The sequence below is a fragment of the Ruditapes philippinarum genome, unplaced genomic scaffold (genome assembly GCF_026571515.1).
Source record: "Ruditapes philippinarum isolate M1 unplaced genomic scaffold, ASM2657151v2 ctg9896_1_1_1_1, whole genome shotgun sequence".
Lineage (NCBI taxonomy): Eukaryota > Metazoa > Mollusca > Bivalvia > Venerida > Veneridae > Ruditapes > Ruditapes philippinarum.
The window spans coordinates 37,291-51,640 of record NW_026855463.1 but is presented as its reverse complement, the minus strand read 5'-3'; positions in this window follow the sequence as shown (position 1 = coordinate 51,640).

Genomic DNA, 14,350 nt, shown 5'->3' with positions numbered 1-14,350 from the left:
ACCTCCCCAGGGGGGTCCCAAAAAAAAACTTTTTTTTAGGAAGCTATAAGCTTATTAGACCACCTTTCGAATCCGTTCCGGGAACCCAACCCCGTACTGGTCAATGAGTGTAAGTTTCCTGCTTCAAGGAAAACAAGGACTTGCCCCGTGAAGGGGTTTGAACCCCATGCGGATAGTGATCATAATTACTAAGGTCCAGCGTTAACCTTCCCTGCTTCATGGCCGGGCCTACAAACAAGTATTTATTTTAGATTTGTGTTTATTTGTAGGTTTAGCTACATCTTGGACCCGGATTTATAAAGCCCAAAGTCACTTTAAACGATAACCACCATGCAAGACATATATATTGATAACACCAGCTTAAGTTTATTCTTGATTTCAAACTCAAAACTATGGAGGGAAGGTGTTATATAGGTGTCCTTGGGGTTCTAGTCACGAACAAAATTTAAAGTGCGATATTTTTTTAAAAGTATATGTGGAAGAAATGTTTGACGCTATGAAAGGTGTTCCACTATCCAGCTTTTACCCATACAAACGTCAACTAATTTATATTCGTACAATTATACAATAAAAATTAAGTGTAAAGCGGGAGTAAAATTATAAACCAGTTATTTTTGTCTATTAGGGACTGATAATCATTTAAATGTTGCTTTGCCAACAAATTATTCCTTAATTGCATATTGTTTCATATTTTATGCAATATTAAAATTGAACATTAAGTAGCAGAATAGCATTCAAATAGAAGTCGAGATGAAAAAGTTAAACGGCTGATTTAGATTTTCCAACTTTATAATTTAAATCATGCAACTCTTTTTTTCATTGTGGATTTAAAAAGGGAGAGAAAAAAACTACAAAAAAGGCAGGTCATGGCCCTTCAAAGACCATGTATGAAGGGGAAATTTTTTGTCTTTTTGTCAAATTTTAACCGTTGTTAAATATTTAATAATTTTAAAAGTAAGTTAAAGTCCGACTTTGCGGCTGTGTTTGCCCTTACAATTTTCAAGTTTTTGTTTATTCAAAGGACATTATACGCGTCATGACAAAACCAACATAAAGGGTTTTACGACCAGATGGATTCCAGACCGAGTCCGCGCATCCCGCGCAGTTGATCAGGATCCATGGCTGTTCGCTTACATAATTCTATAACAAAGGTAGAGAAAACTGATAGCGAAAAGCAATGGATTCCTGAGCAGACATTTACAAAAAAAGTTCATTTAATACTTAAAAAAAATAATTAAATTTTCAGAATGATATTGTAAAAGTTCTATTTCAACGTGAAAATTCAGCGACCCACGGCCTACAGGACTCCATTGTATTTCCTACAACGATGTTACAATACAGTACACTTTATGGCGGTAAGTTTCCCATGTATACCTACAAACTATTGTACATACAGTAAACATATGGCCCCGGTAAATTGTCCGTTAATTTGATCCCAACAGAAATGAGTTTGGCGAGCAGGGTTCGTGGATCTTTTAACAATGAAATCTTAAATGAGGAGTTAAGAGCCTTTACAAAGTAACATGAGGAACAAAATTAACTCGGAAACCTTTCGGACTATTCCGATAATACGTTACGAAGTTGCGGAAATGGAAGCCGAGTTGTTACGAATGCTCAAATCATGTAGAATATGCTTGTAAACGTTCCCGTCATAACCGTAAAAATTAAAATAAGCGAATAAAGTCAAAAGTCTCGAATGTTAAAAATTGCCACCTTTTTTATAACACAGGTATACTCAGCATTTAGAGAGAAAAAATTTAGGAAAAATTTCAAGAATGAGGCGAAGCAAGTATGAAAGTAAGGGGAAATTGATTACTTTTAGAAACTCGTTTAATCGAACAACTACTTTGATAGAAGACGCGGAAGAATGTGCCTGACTATTTTCTTAAGTTAAAGAAGGTAAAATTTTTAACGAATAAAGTCAAATAACGCAAGGGTATGGCGAAATTTTATTTATTTACGTGGTTTTTCTATATAACAATCAGATAAAATACTTTTGACGGTGTCATTAGAGTACTTACTATTTTTTCTACTACTACTAACTACTACTACTACAATACATAGCTTAACTTACTATACAAACTACACTACTATACTACTACTGACCATACCCACCACCTACTACCACTACTTACACTATCATCATATCATTATTAAATTATTAAATTTTCGGGAGAAATCCTAACTCTCTGACACATATGGAATTATAAGCAATTACCTGGTTATTAAAAAATACTGTTTTCGTTACAGGAGACAAAGTAAAACTGAAACACTATCACCCGATGGTAGGGTAGGGATTTGGAACTACAAACAATCAAAAGATGTCGGTGAAAAAATGGGGATTTCAAATTAACATGCACCGCGTTTTTAAAATACGGAATCGAATCTACTTTAAGCATTTCCAAATTCTTTGTAATTGTGTGCTTTTCTATTTTATATTTTAGTAACTATGAAAACGGTCCATATAATTAATGACATTTCAATAATTTCAAAAGTTGTTGAATTTAGCCCGGCGACAATAAAAACCTGATCAGATAAACTTTCCGTACATTCTTGCTCCTCCCCCTGTATTTCTGTTAAAAAAGTAAATAACTCAGAATTCTTTCTTGTGGTACATAGCTAAATCGAACCATTGGGTAGTCCAGTCCATGTGAGACATGGAACGGAAACAACTAATCGCTTTTTATTGAACATGAACAATGCAAAAAGGTATGACGATGGACTTGTCGACCCGTGAGAAGTGATGCCTAGATAATCCATTTCCAGAGGCTATTTAATATATTTTCTACCCCCTTTGTGGTGAGAGAGATGCCTTTAAAAGTAGTTGATTGCATCAGAATTGCAGCAACCTTTATATCCCTGCGTGATCGTTTAAGAACGTATACTGGTGTCTTAGGATTCTAAATTAGCTCTAGCAGGTATGTGGTTGGGTTATCCCTTTTATCCCTAGTGTTGCATTTTAAGTTTGTAACGGCCCGTGTTAGCCAAAATTATCCTTTCTGTTTCGGCGCCATATAAAAAAGGAAAAAAAGGAAACAACAAAAACAAAACTACATTTGTATATTTACCATATAAACACAAGAAATGTTTTTATTTTTTTTTTCATTTTTTTTCAATTTTTTTTTCTTTTTTTGTTTATTTTTTTTTTTTTCCAAAAAATTCTATATTCTGACAGAATATCAAAATGACTATGAGGGGTTTTGTCATCATCGGACTTCCTTCGAAAAACATTTTCTGTCTTCAACGGCCAAAAAATTTTACTTCGTCGGGCGAGTTGGACGCCCGTAACATTCTTAAGAAAAGACCCACACTGGTTGATATTTTTGCAGCTTGCGTGACCCTAAGTGATGATTGTTAAATTGTTTTATAACATGAAATCACGTATTTAGTTTTCAAACTTGCGATATTTGGAACCCCAAAAATTATTTTCAAGGATTTTTCCAAGGCTGTCATTTTTAAACCGGCTCAAAATTATTTTAAATGAAGATTGAAAACAAGTCCAAATTTTTCCCTATAGTAAACCCAGCCCAAAGGACAGTTGGTCCCCAAAATTTTTTTTTCGTTTAAATAAATATACCGACCAAGGGTTCCCTAACCTTTCCCGTAGTATTCAGTAACTTCAGATTTTTTTGTCAAAACGCAGAAAGCGTAAACACTTGCACCGGTTGAGGGGAAAACGGGGCCTATGGTTTTAAAGGGGTTTCTGCTTCTCAACTAGGGAAAAAGAGTTCGACCCTTAAAGGGGCACCCCCTTTTAAGGGACCTTCATTTTGAACCCGTTTGGGGGGTTCCAGAAAGCGGACTCAAAAGTGATTATAATTTAAAATTACAAGAATTTGGTTTTTTTTAATCTTATATGATAAGGTGAAGAGTTTTTTTAAAAGCAGTGGAATTTCGTTGTATTAACCCCTTTTTTTATGAATGAAAATTCACCCAAAAGAAAATGTTTACAAAAGGAAATAACTTTTGGCCCATTTTTTTAAAGGTAAAACATAATTTACAAGAAAGATACCCCTGATATCAACAGGAAACCGGACGAGACTAGGGGTTTAAAGGGGGTGATCATCTTTTAATGTCAGGGGGCATCAAGGGGTTGAGCAATCTAAGAGGGGCAATTCGGAATGGTTTTTGGAGGGCCCGGGGAAAGCGGTCGCTCTTATGGAAAAGCCTTTTTTTTAGAACTGGTAGGAATGGTATTATTAAAACTGTTAAAGTCAAAGCGGTTTTCTTTAAATTTTTTTTTGAAATTTTGTTGTTAAAATTTATATTTAATAAATTTTTGAAAAGCAATTTTGACCGCACTGTCGTGATGCATATGGGTTTCCTTCATGCATTTTATCGCATGACCGCCCACAAACTTTCCCTTTGAAGATCGCGTTCTTTAAATTTCAAGTATTAGAAAACTTTTGGGTGCTCTAAATTGAGGTATCAGTACACTTTTCTCGCGCATGCCCAGTTTATTACTTTAAATTTCAAATAAAAAAGTGAGCATAGCTGAAAAAAGAGCAAAACAAAAATCATTACACAGTTTACAGAAACTTTTTAAAAAAAATATTTATAATATCATCTCGATCTTTTTTTTTTTTTCAAAATCTGAAAATGCAGTTATTATTAAAGATGTTGACTCCACTGGAAAGTAATCGCCTTTTTTGGCATCCTGAACCTCGAACAATGATCAAAAATTAATTATTCTTTTGTTTTTTACTTTAAACAATGCTTTCGTTTTACAGGAGATTCTGACCAGTAAGCCAAGCCTTTTCAGTAAATCACAAACACGTATATGAACATAATATCCCAGCGTAATTATTAATAAATGGAAGTAGTGTTAAAAGGCACATTTATGCATCAGAAATGCTATCATTTTTATTTCTCAAAAATTTTAAATATTTGGTGTCTTGTTACAAGTTCCACAAAAAAATAAATTGTTTGCCATATAAATGAACTATCTTTATCTTTTGCTTTGGCTTGCTAATTGTAAAATTATAATGAATTTAGTATTTTGTATGGAAGTCAAAATATTATTTGTTTAACATTTTGCTACCTTTACGAAACATTACTGCACATTCAGCACTATAACTTTCTTCAGCTTTTAAATATCCTACATGTTCTAAATCCCATTATTTTAAAACATTATTAAACATTGTGTTTTACATTTCTAAAGAATTTAATAAAAAAAGATTTCTGATGGATGACTTATCGACAATATTTCCTAGATTACTAGATTATATTTTGGAAAATATGAGCTGGAAAGAGATGATATTATTTCGCATTTAGAAAAAAAAAACATTTAACTTACTCGTTTTAAATGGTTTTAATTCCCAAACCCTTTAACTGATCTAATGGGGGAATTTCTGGGGAAAATTCTTAAAAAATTTATATGTTTTTAAATAACCAAAAATTAGAGAAAAGAAAAAAAGTCGTATGGGGCATTTTCGATAAAAAGTTACAGAATAAATATCGGGCTTTACCGGCCCGGTACAGCGCAAGGGGGGCCCAAAAAGGGGCAACATGGAAATTAAACTCCCACGTTCCGCTTGATTTTTTTTCCCTTTATTGAAACCTTTTTTGCGCCAAAAAACCGGGAAAGTTCTCGTAAAATTTTTATAAAATTACCTATGTAAATTTTATACTGGGTTTTAAAGAAGACTCTATTAAAAAATGTTATTTAAAATTACCCAATCTAAATAAAATATCATTTTATTAAATTCTGTTTATTTATTTGAAAAGAAATGTTTTGCTTGACAATCTTGTATTTTGTACATTAATATATTTTATAGCAATGATGTACTTTAAAAATGAAAATCGTTTTAAACGTTAAACTTTTACATACATGAAATTAAATCAGATATCGATTTTGTTCGTTGAAATTCATGCTAAATAATGTTATACGATACTGTACAGAAAAAAAGCAAATACATGTACAAACTAAATGTACATGAAATTATTGATAAAAAATCGTCATTTAGTTTTACTTGTTTGAAAAGCAATTTTATATATTTACATTGATAAAATAAGAAGAATATTTCTGTTCTATTCTACTCTATTCAAACTAAAAAAGTCGCAAGATTAATTGCGTATTAATATTTACTATATATATATATAGTTTCGGAATTTCCATTTCTACGTGTTCACTGATTTGTTAAAATACTAGAGCTTTGACATAGATAATTTTAAATGGGAACAAAATGTTGAAATTCGTGTATGTGGTATTACAAGTTAATTTTTTATGCTATTTACCAGCACTTTTTCAGACAATTCCTCTAGGTACACCGTTTTGGTTATTAGAAGGTGATGGTACTTACAGAGGTATGAAAAGTCAACTACTTAAAGGATCTAAGAAGACGGATTATATTGCAAAAGGTTTCATATAACCAATTATTATCTAAAGTTAAAAAGCCAAGTAAAACGAAAGTGGAAAACCCGAGTTTTGATATACGTGTGTAAAAATGAAAGAAAAAAAATTATAAAATATTAAATAACTATAACATTGACTACCCCGGGGCCCATTTCGCCATCAAAAAAAATCAAATTTCCCTTTATTTTTTAAATAAAGAGATTTTTTTGTGTTTTCTATTTTTATAATTCTATTTGGGTTTTAAGGTTTATTTTTTTAATTTAAAATTTAATTTTTTTTTTTTTTTAGGGATTGGGTTAAAAAATGTAAATTATAATGGGAGAGAAGAAAATTTTTTAATTTAGCCGGGGGTTTTAGTGTTAAAATTAAAGCTTTTAAATTTTAACCCAAAAACAATTTTTTGGTTAAAAACCCATAAAAAATTTTAAATTTAATTTAAAAAATATTTTACAGCAATAAAATTTATAAAAGATGAAATAAAGGGCTACAATTAAAAATCGAACCAAAAAAGCAAAGGTGCAATAAACTAATAAGAATATGGATGGGTCAAAAACTGATAAATCAATTTCAAAGTTCAGATACACATTTGAAATAAAGCACATGTTTAAAAGGCTACTAGTTGCTATGGAAAGTCAATGTTTGCAATGGAAGTCACTTGTTTCTAAGGAAAGTCAACGATTGCTACAGAGACTCACTTGTTGGTATGAAAGTCACTGGCGGCTAAGAAAAATTATTGTTGCTAATTATTATGTCAATTGGAGAGTCATGGATTTATACGGAAATTACTGTGGTTTCTACATAATTCACTGGTTGCTATAAAGGAAGTGGGTGATTGTTATATAAGTCACTGGTTGACATTGGATGTCAATGATTGACATGATGTCAATGGTTGTTAAATAAAGTTAATGGTTGCTATGGCAGTCAAAGGTTGTATGGAAGTCAATGATTGCTGTAAGAGTCACTAGTTGGTGTAGAAAGTCAATGGTTTAGATACTACATAGTCAGGTGAGCTAAGCGATCGGCGGCATGAGCGATATCAGGGCCATCATGGCCTTTTTGTTATTTATAAACGATTGAAATGTTTAGCATTGATAATAATTTCGTTATGCTAGTTGTATGCTATTTATTTCAGTACTAGATGAGCCCACATATTGTTTACTGATACTAGCAACTGTGTTACTATGGATACAAGCGGTGATATTTACTGTTGTCGGGATTATAATTCTGAAGGAAAGGCCGCCGCTGTTCTGTGTGAAACTTTTTTCTAAGGGTGTATATGTTGGTGTGGGGATGTACATCATTGCAAGTATGTATCTTTTTTGTTTATAACATGTGTTATGAATTATTTTTTTAAGATGATCAAGTGTCTTTCAAATAGAATATAAATATTAATGACATGTCGGTCAGTCGTCGTCAGATGCTACAAACTTAGTAATAAAGAGTACATTTATAAATCACCGTTTGGCTTTTAATTCATTGAGAAGTACAAGAATTAGGAGAAAAACAATTTTTTTGTGTCGTCAGTTGATAAGAGATTCATATTTTTCGTGAATAGGGATTATAGTCTTTGACTCAAGGCAATATTTTCATTGAAATTAGTTCAGGTTTGGTATCGGATGGTCACCGGGAGTTTCTAAGAGAATAGAAGACTTAAACCATTATTGTTTTAGCTCCACTATTTTAATTGTCAAGACCCTTCCGTCGTCGTCGGGGTTGGTGGCCATTTTTCTCAGAAACCACCAACACTTTTCACTTCAAACTTGATATAATTGTATATATTCTATATCAAACTGTGACGCTATATAATCCTTACATTACATTTGGCAAAGTTATTCCTTCTTTTTTAACTTAAAGAGTTTTGCTCTGATTAATTTCACCACTTAATACTTGAAATATTTGGCACATGCAACTGCTTTTCCAAAAAAGCTTATTACGCTGACTGTTTTTTTACTTTATAACTAAAAACCTTCCAAGATACTAATTTTTATATAAAAGGATAGTTAGACCGGGCAAATAATCGGGACAAATAAACTTTCAAAAATAAAGAAAATATTATAAAGCATGGAAACGCCAAATGTAATTGTTCTATTGTCTAAGGAGAGGATGTTGTGTGATTATGAATGCGAGATGATGTATTGTGAGAAAGCAATAAAAATTGTACTTTAGATGGAACATTTTACACAATGGACAAGTAAAATTTTTACACTTTCGCGGTCTTAACAGGTTTGTGAGTCTAGCCAGCCTGGTTATGAGAGGTTTTTGCTTCCATGTTTCCAAAATGAAACAAAATTGGAAAATTGCCAGTCATTTTAAAATTTGGGGGATATTTTGTATAGTTGGCCATAGTAGTAGTTTTGTTTGTTGTTTTTTTTTGGAAAAAAAAGTTAAAACAAGAAAAAAAAGCTGTTACCAATTCAAATATTTAAGGATTATTTTAATATTATTACATTGCACACTAAACAAAAGGTAAATTTCGCCAGTTTATAAGACGATATATAATGGTGTTATCTATGGTAAATAGTTTCATGGAATTTGTAGCCACATCTTATTAAGAATATTAAGTTCGTATGTAAGATATCACTTTCATGTTTTGATGTTTATTATCACATACTATAGATGTAGAAAAAGTTCAAAGTTAGAAATATTGTCAGATGTAAGAGATTATGAAGGATGTGTAATATGAGTGAAGTTGAATCAGACTATCATTTTTTCTTTAGTAAATATGTCCCATTTAAAAAGAATAAGCAAATAAAATATTTTTGATGTCTTTTAAACAATTTGGGGTAATAGAAAAAATATCAATAATGGCCTTGGGGGTTTTATTTACAACACCTTTTCTTTTATTTTTGTTGTTTAGTTGGAAAATTTTTAAAAAATTTAAATTGTATGTTACAGGGGTTGGGATTTATTTTCGACCCCATCTCAAAAAAAAGAATGAGCAAATTTTGTGTAGCAACCCCTTATAGTAGAAAGAAAAAATGGAAAAAAGAGAGAAACCCCATTCAAACTCAATTTAATCAAATCAGTACCCAAATTTCCCATTTCATTTAAAAAAAAATTGCTGTGTATTAAGAAAAGAAACAAACAAAATTTTTTCTTTATAGGGTAGTTCATGTTTCGTTTTTCAAAATATTTTTATCCCAATTTTTCTTAAAACGCATACTTCCTTCAGATTGATGCTAATTTTCACGAAAATTTTGAAAATGTGTTTAAAAGTAAAATACTGTGACATGAACAAAGAAAGTAATTTGCACATTGCACTTACAGTCCACGTAAGTTACCGAAAAAAGGTCAAAATATACATAAATACCCCTTACTGCATAAGTAACGCAGTACATTTATAGTGATTGATTCTGCAAAATCAGTCATTAGTCGCACATACTCATGTAAATAATTAATTAAATATTGAATCATTTAACTTTTCTTAAGATCTTGATAAGTTTTTCTTAAGATTGAATTTCTTTAAATAATTTGGCTCATCTGGAGGCGTGCAGCTTTAGTGTAGCAACAGTATTTCTATATCTAGGAACATTTATACATAGTGGTGGATGGTGGAATTTATCCCAAAACCCCAGCAGAAATGAAATAAAACAAGGCTAAATTATATATGTAATGGATGATATTATAACAAGACATATATTACATACATTCCTATGATATACTGGTACGATTGTATTACAGTTTTTGTGATATTCTTTTTTGTATGGTAATAGATGTTATCCGGAACTCGGCAAATGTGGGTTTTTCCAAGCTGGTACAAACAAACTTTTACAGTTAAAGCTTTACGGTGCACGACTGGTCACAATAGAATTAGTCAATCAGTTATGCTTATTTTCGAAGCTGTAACTGTAAATGTTTGTTTGTATCCTAGGATTAACTGGGAACCCCCACCCCCCCCCCCCCCCCCAAAAAAAAAAAAAAAAAAAATGTTCTTAATTCAGAGTGAACTCTATTGAATTATTTGCTGTAACATTGACTGTCCCCGCAATATTATATATCATGTTATGTTGCTACCGTCTGATTCTGAAGTCTCATTTATTATGTACATGTATTATTACCTCGTGTTGTCATGTTTGCATGATCTAAGTGGAATAAATGAATTGGGAAAAAAAATTAAATTGGATTAAGTCTTTTGTCGTGTAGGTGTTTACTGTTACATAAAAGAGACGCACAAAACTAATAATTATGGTAGCATATTAATGATAAACATATATCAGTGATATGTTAGCTTGTTTTTATAGACTTTAAACATAAACACTATCCATTTAACAGAAAAATAATAAGAAAACTAGAAGTATGCATTCGCAGGAAAAATTTAGTCTTGCTTTTGTTTATTTTATTTTTTTGTTTAAACAAAGTACACAATTTTCATATTCTCTGATAAAATTAGCTTTTCTGATGTCACCGAGCTTTGAGACATAAAATAAACGTTCAACTTAAGTAAAGGTGTCATGTTTAAATAACATGTTCTTTTTATTTTTATATTTTTTTTATTTACTAATAAATAAATAACGTGTCAGGGCAGGTTGTTTCCCTTTCTTTGTATATTTAATGTCTGACCCACTATAGTCACTATTTTGTTATTCCAATTACTTCTGTTATCAGTTGGACTAGTTTCACAGGACAGAACTTAATTTCATTGGCCATTTTAGATTGGTGAATCTCATTGGTCATTCTTAAATAAAATGTAAAGGACAGTTCTAGTCTTTTAAAAATAAGATTTAAAGGACAATTCTAGTCTTTTAAAATAAGATGTGCCTTTTAAAATAAGATGTAAAGGACAGTTCTAGCCTTTTAAAATAAAATGTAAAGGACAGTTCTAGCCTTTTTAAAATAAAATGTAAAGGACAGTTCTAGCCTTTTAAAATAAGATGTAAAGGACAGTTCTAGCCTTTTAAAATAAAATGTAAAGGACAGTTCTAGCCTTTTGAAATAAGATGTAAAGGACAGTTCTAGCCTTTTGAAATAAGATGTAAAGGACAGTTCTAGCCTTTTTAAAATAAAATGCAAAGGACGGTTCTAGCCTTTTTAAAATAAAATGTTAAGGACAGTTCTAGTCTTTTTAAATAAGATGTAAAGGACAGTTCTAGCCTTTTTAAAATAAAATGTAAAGGACAGTTCTAGCCTTTTTAAAATAAAATGTAAAGGACAGTTCTAGCCTTTTTAAAATAAAATGTAAAGGACAGTTCTAGTCTTTTAAAATAAGATGTAAAGGACAGTTCTAGCCTTTTAAAATAAAATGTAAAGGACAGTTCTAGCCTTTTGAAATAAGATGTAAAGGACAGTTCTAGCCTTTTGAAATAAGATGTAAAGGACAGTTCTAGCCTTTTTAAAATAAAATGCAAAGGACGGTTCTAGCCTTTTTAAAATAAAATGTTAAGGACAGTTCTAGTCTTTTTAAATAAGATGTAAAGGACAGTTCTAGTCTTTTAAAATAAGATGCAAAGGACAGTTCTAGCCTTTTGAAATAAGATGTAAAGGACAGTTCTAGCCTTTTGAAATAAGATGTAAAGGACAGTTCTAGCCTTTTAAAATAAAATGTAAAGGACAGTTCTAGCCTTTTTAAAATAAAATGTTAAGGACAGTTCTAGTCTTTTTAAAATAAAATGTAAAGGACAGTTCTAGCCTTTTTAAAATAAAATGTAAAGGACGGTTCTAGCCTTTTAAACATAAGATGTAAAGGACAGTTCTAGTCTTTTAAAATAAGATGTAAAGGACAGTTCTAGTATTTTTAAAATAAAATGTAAAGGACAGTTCTAGTCTTTTTAAAATAAAATGTAAAGGACAGTTCTAGCCTTTTTAAAATTAGATGTAAAGGACAGTTCTAGCCTTTTAAAAATAAAATGTAAAGGACAGTTCTAGTCTTTTTAAAATAAAATGTAAAGGACAGTTCTAGCCTTTTTAAAATAAAATGTAAAAGACAGTTCTAGACTTTTTCAAAAATAAAATGTTAAGGACAGTTCTAGCCTTTTAAAATAAGATGTAAAGGACAGTTCTAGCCTTTTTAAAATAAAATGTAAAGGACAGTTCTAGTCTTATTAAAAAAATGTAAAGGACAGTTCTAGCCTTTTTAAAATAAAATGCAAAGGACAGTTCTAGCCTTTTTAAAATTAGATGTCAAGGACAGTTCTAGCCTTTTAAAAATAAAATGCCAAGGACAGTTCTAGCCTTTTAAAATAAAATGTAAAGGACAGTTCTAGCCTTTTTAAAATTAGATGTCAAGGACAGTTCTAGCCTTTTAAAAATAAAATGCAAAGGACAGTTCTAGCCTTTTTAAAATAAAATGTTAAGGACAGTTCTAGCCTTTTTAAAATAAAATGTAAAGGACAGTTCTAGCCTTTTTAAAATAAGATGTAAAGGACAGTTCTAGCCTTTTAAAAATAAAATGCAAAGGACAGTTCTATCCTTTTAAAAATAAAATGTAAAGGACAGTTCTAGCCTTTTTAAAATAAGATGTTATGGATAGTGCTTGCCATTCTAAAATAAAATTTTAAGGATAGCATTTAAATAAAATGTAAGGGATAGTCGTTGCCACTATAAAACAAAATGTAGAGGATAGTTCTAAAATGAAATGTACAAAAATGGGGATAGTTCTTTAACTTTTTTAGGGGTAATTTTTTAATGATTACAAAATTTATAAAGCCAAAAACGTAAAATTTTAGTTGTCCTACTTTGAAAAATCATCAATATAAATATGCTATAATTTAATTTCATTGTTTACAAAATGAGCATTTTCTACAAGAAATAATTATTAAGTCATTGTTATGCAAGCACTACTAACATTTCTTTTTGTATTAAAAACTTAGAAATAACATAATTTTGCATGCTAACCAGTTTTACTTCGGCCGAGTATCTATTTTAAAGATACTTCTGTTCTGTTCTGTTTATTGATACAAGAAAATACAATTTGTTACGTTTTGAAGAGCATATTATTATCTACTGAATTTGTCATTATTGTGGAGATTTTAGGTCATAGAATTTAATTATTTTGCTTTTGACATTTTTCTTAATTAAAATTTATGGAACCAAATGTTTGGAATAATATGTTATAATATTGCTTGTTCTGAAATTGTAAGAAATTTCATATATAATATTAGATTTTATTGGCATATTTGGTAGCAAAGGTTACAAAGCCGATTGCTTGCCGCCCCATCCTCTTCATCCATTGTTCATCTTTTTACCTAATTTGGGGGTTAATTAAATTTTTCATTTTTTTCCCAAAAAAAGGGGTAAATATAAACTCACGTCCTCTAAATTTTAACGTAATTATTACATATTAAAATGTGTTTGATTTGAATCTGATAACTACAATAAAAGAAAGTATTCATTGTTAGAGTCTGGTATTTACTTAGTTTAATGACTTAAGACTTGATATGTCAGTTTGGTGTTTTATTTCTTATAGTAAAGTCCAGAATGCAGGGAAAATGAAGGGAGTCGAAGCTTCAGCTCTACATATTATAAGTAACACAAAAAGGAGAGAAACTTGCGAAGCCAGGTTGTAGGTTTGCATCCTGTCGTTTAGAATGTAGCCCTGTCCCTATACATATTAAAGTTAATATGAAATTAGGCAAAGCCTATGAACGGGGAAGTCGGTAAAAAAATCCTTTCATTTTTCCGTTTTTTTTAAAGATTTTCATACGGTTTATTATATGTACCCACTTCCCGTTTTCCTCGAAACCTCGACGATTTATTAATAATCCGAAAATTTTGGTTTTTTGTTCCGTTTATCCGCGATAAACCCCGCCTTTTAATATTTTGAGTTACATTGTTAAATGCGGCGCCTAACAGAACTGGGCACTGAAAATTTCATTGATAGGTATAGAATTGTATATATTTTTTAATTGTTTTTATTTGAATTTTCGTGTAGTCTATAGCCGGGGAAGTCAAAGTCCGGCTTCCCCGTATTAAAGTTACGTATTGACATGCGTGCTGTCGCCATCTTTATTAAAGAATTCAGACATAGCATAACTGTGAATTTATGCATTAAGTCAACGA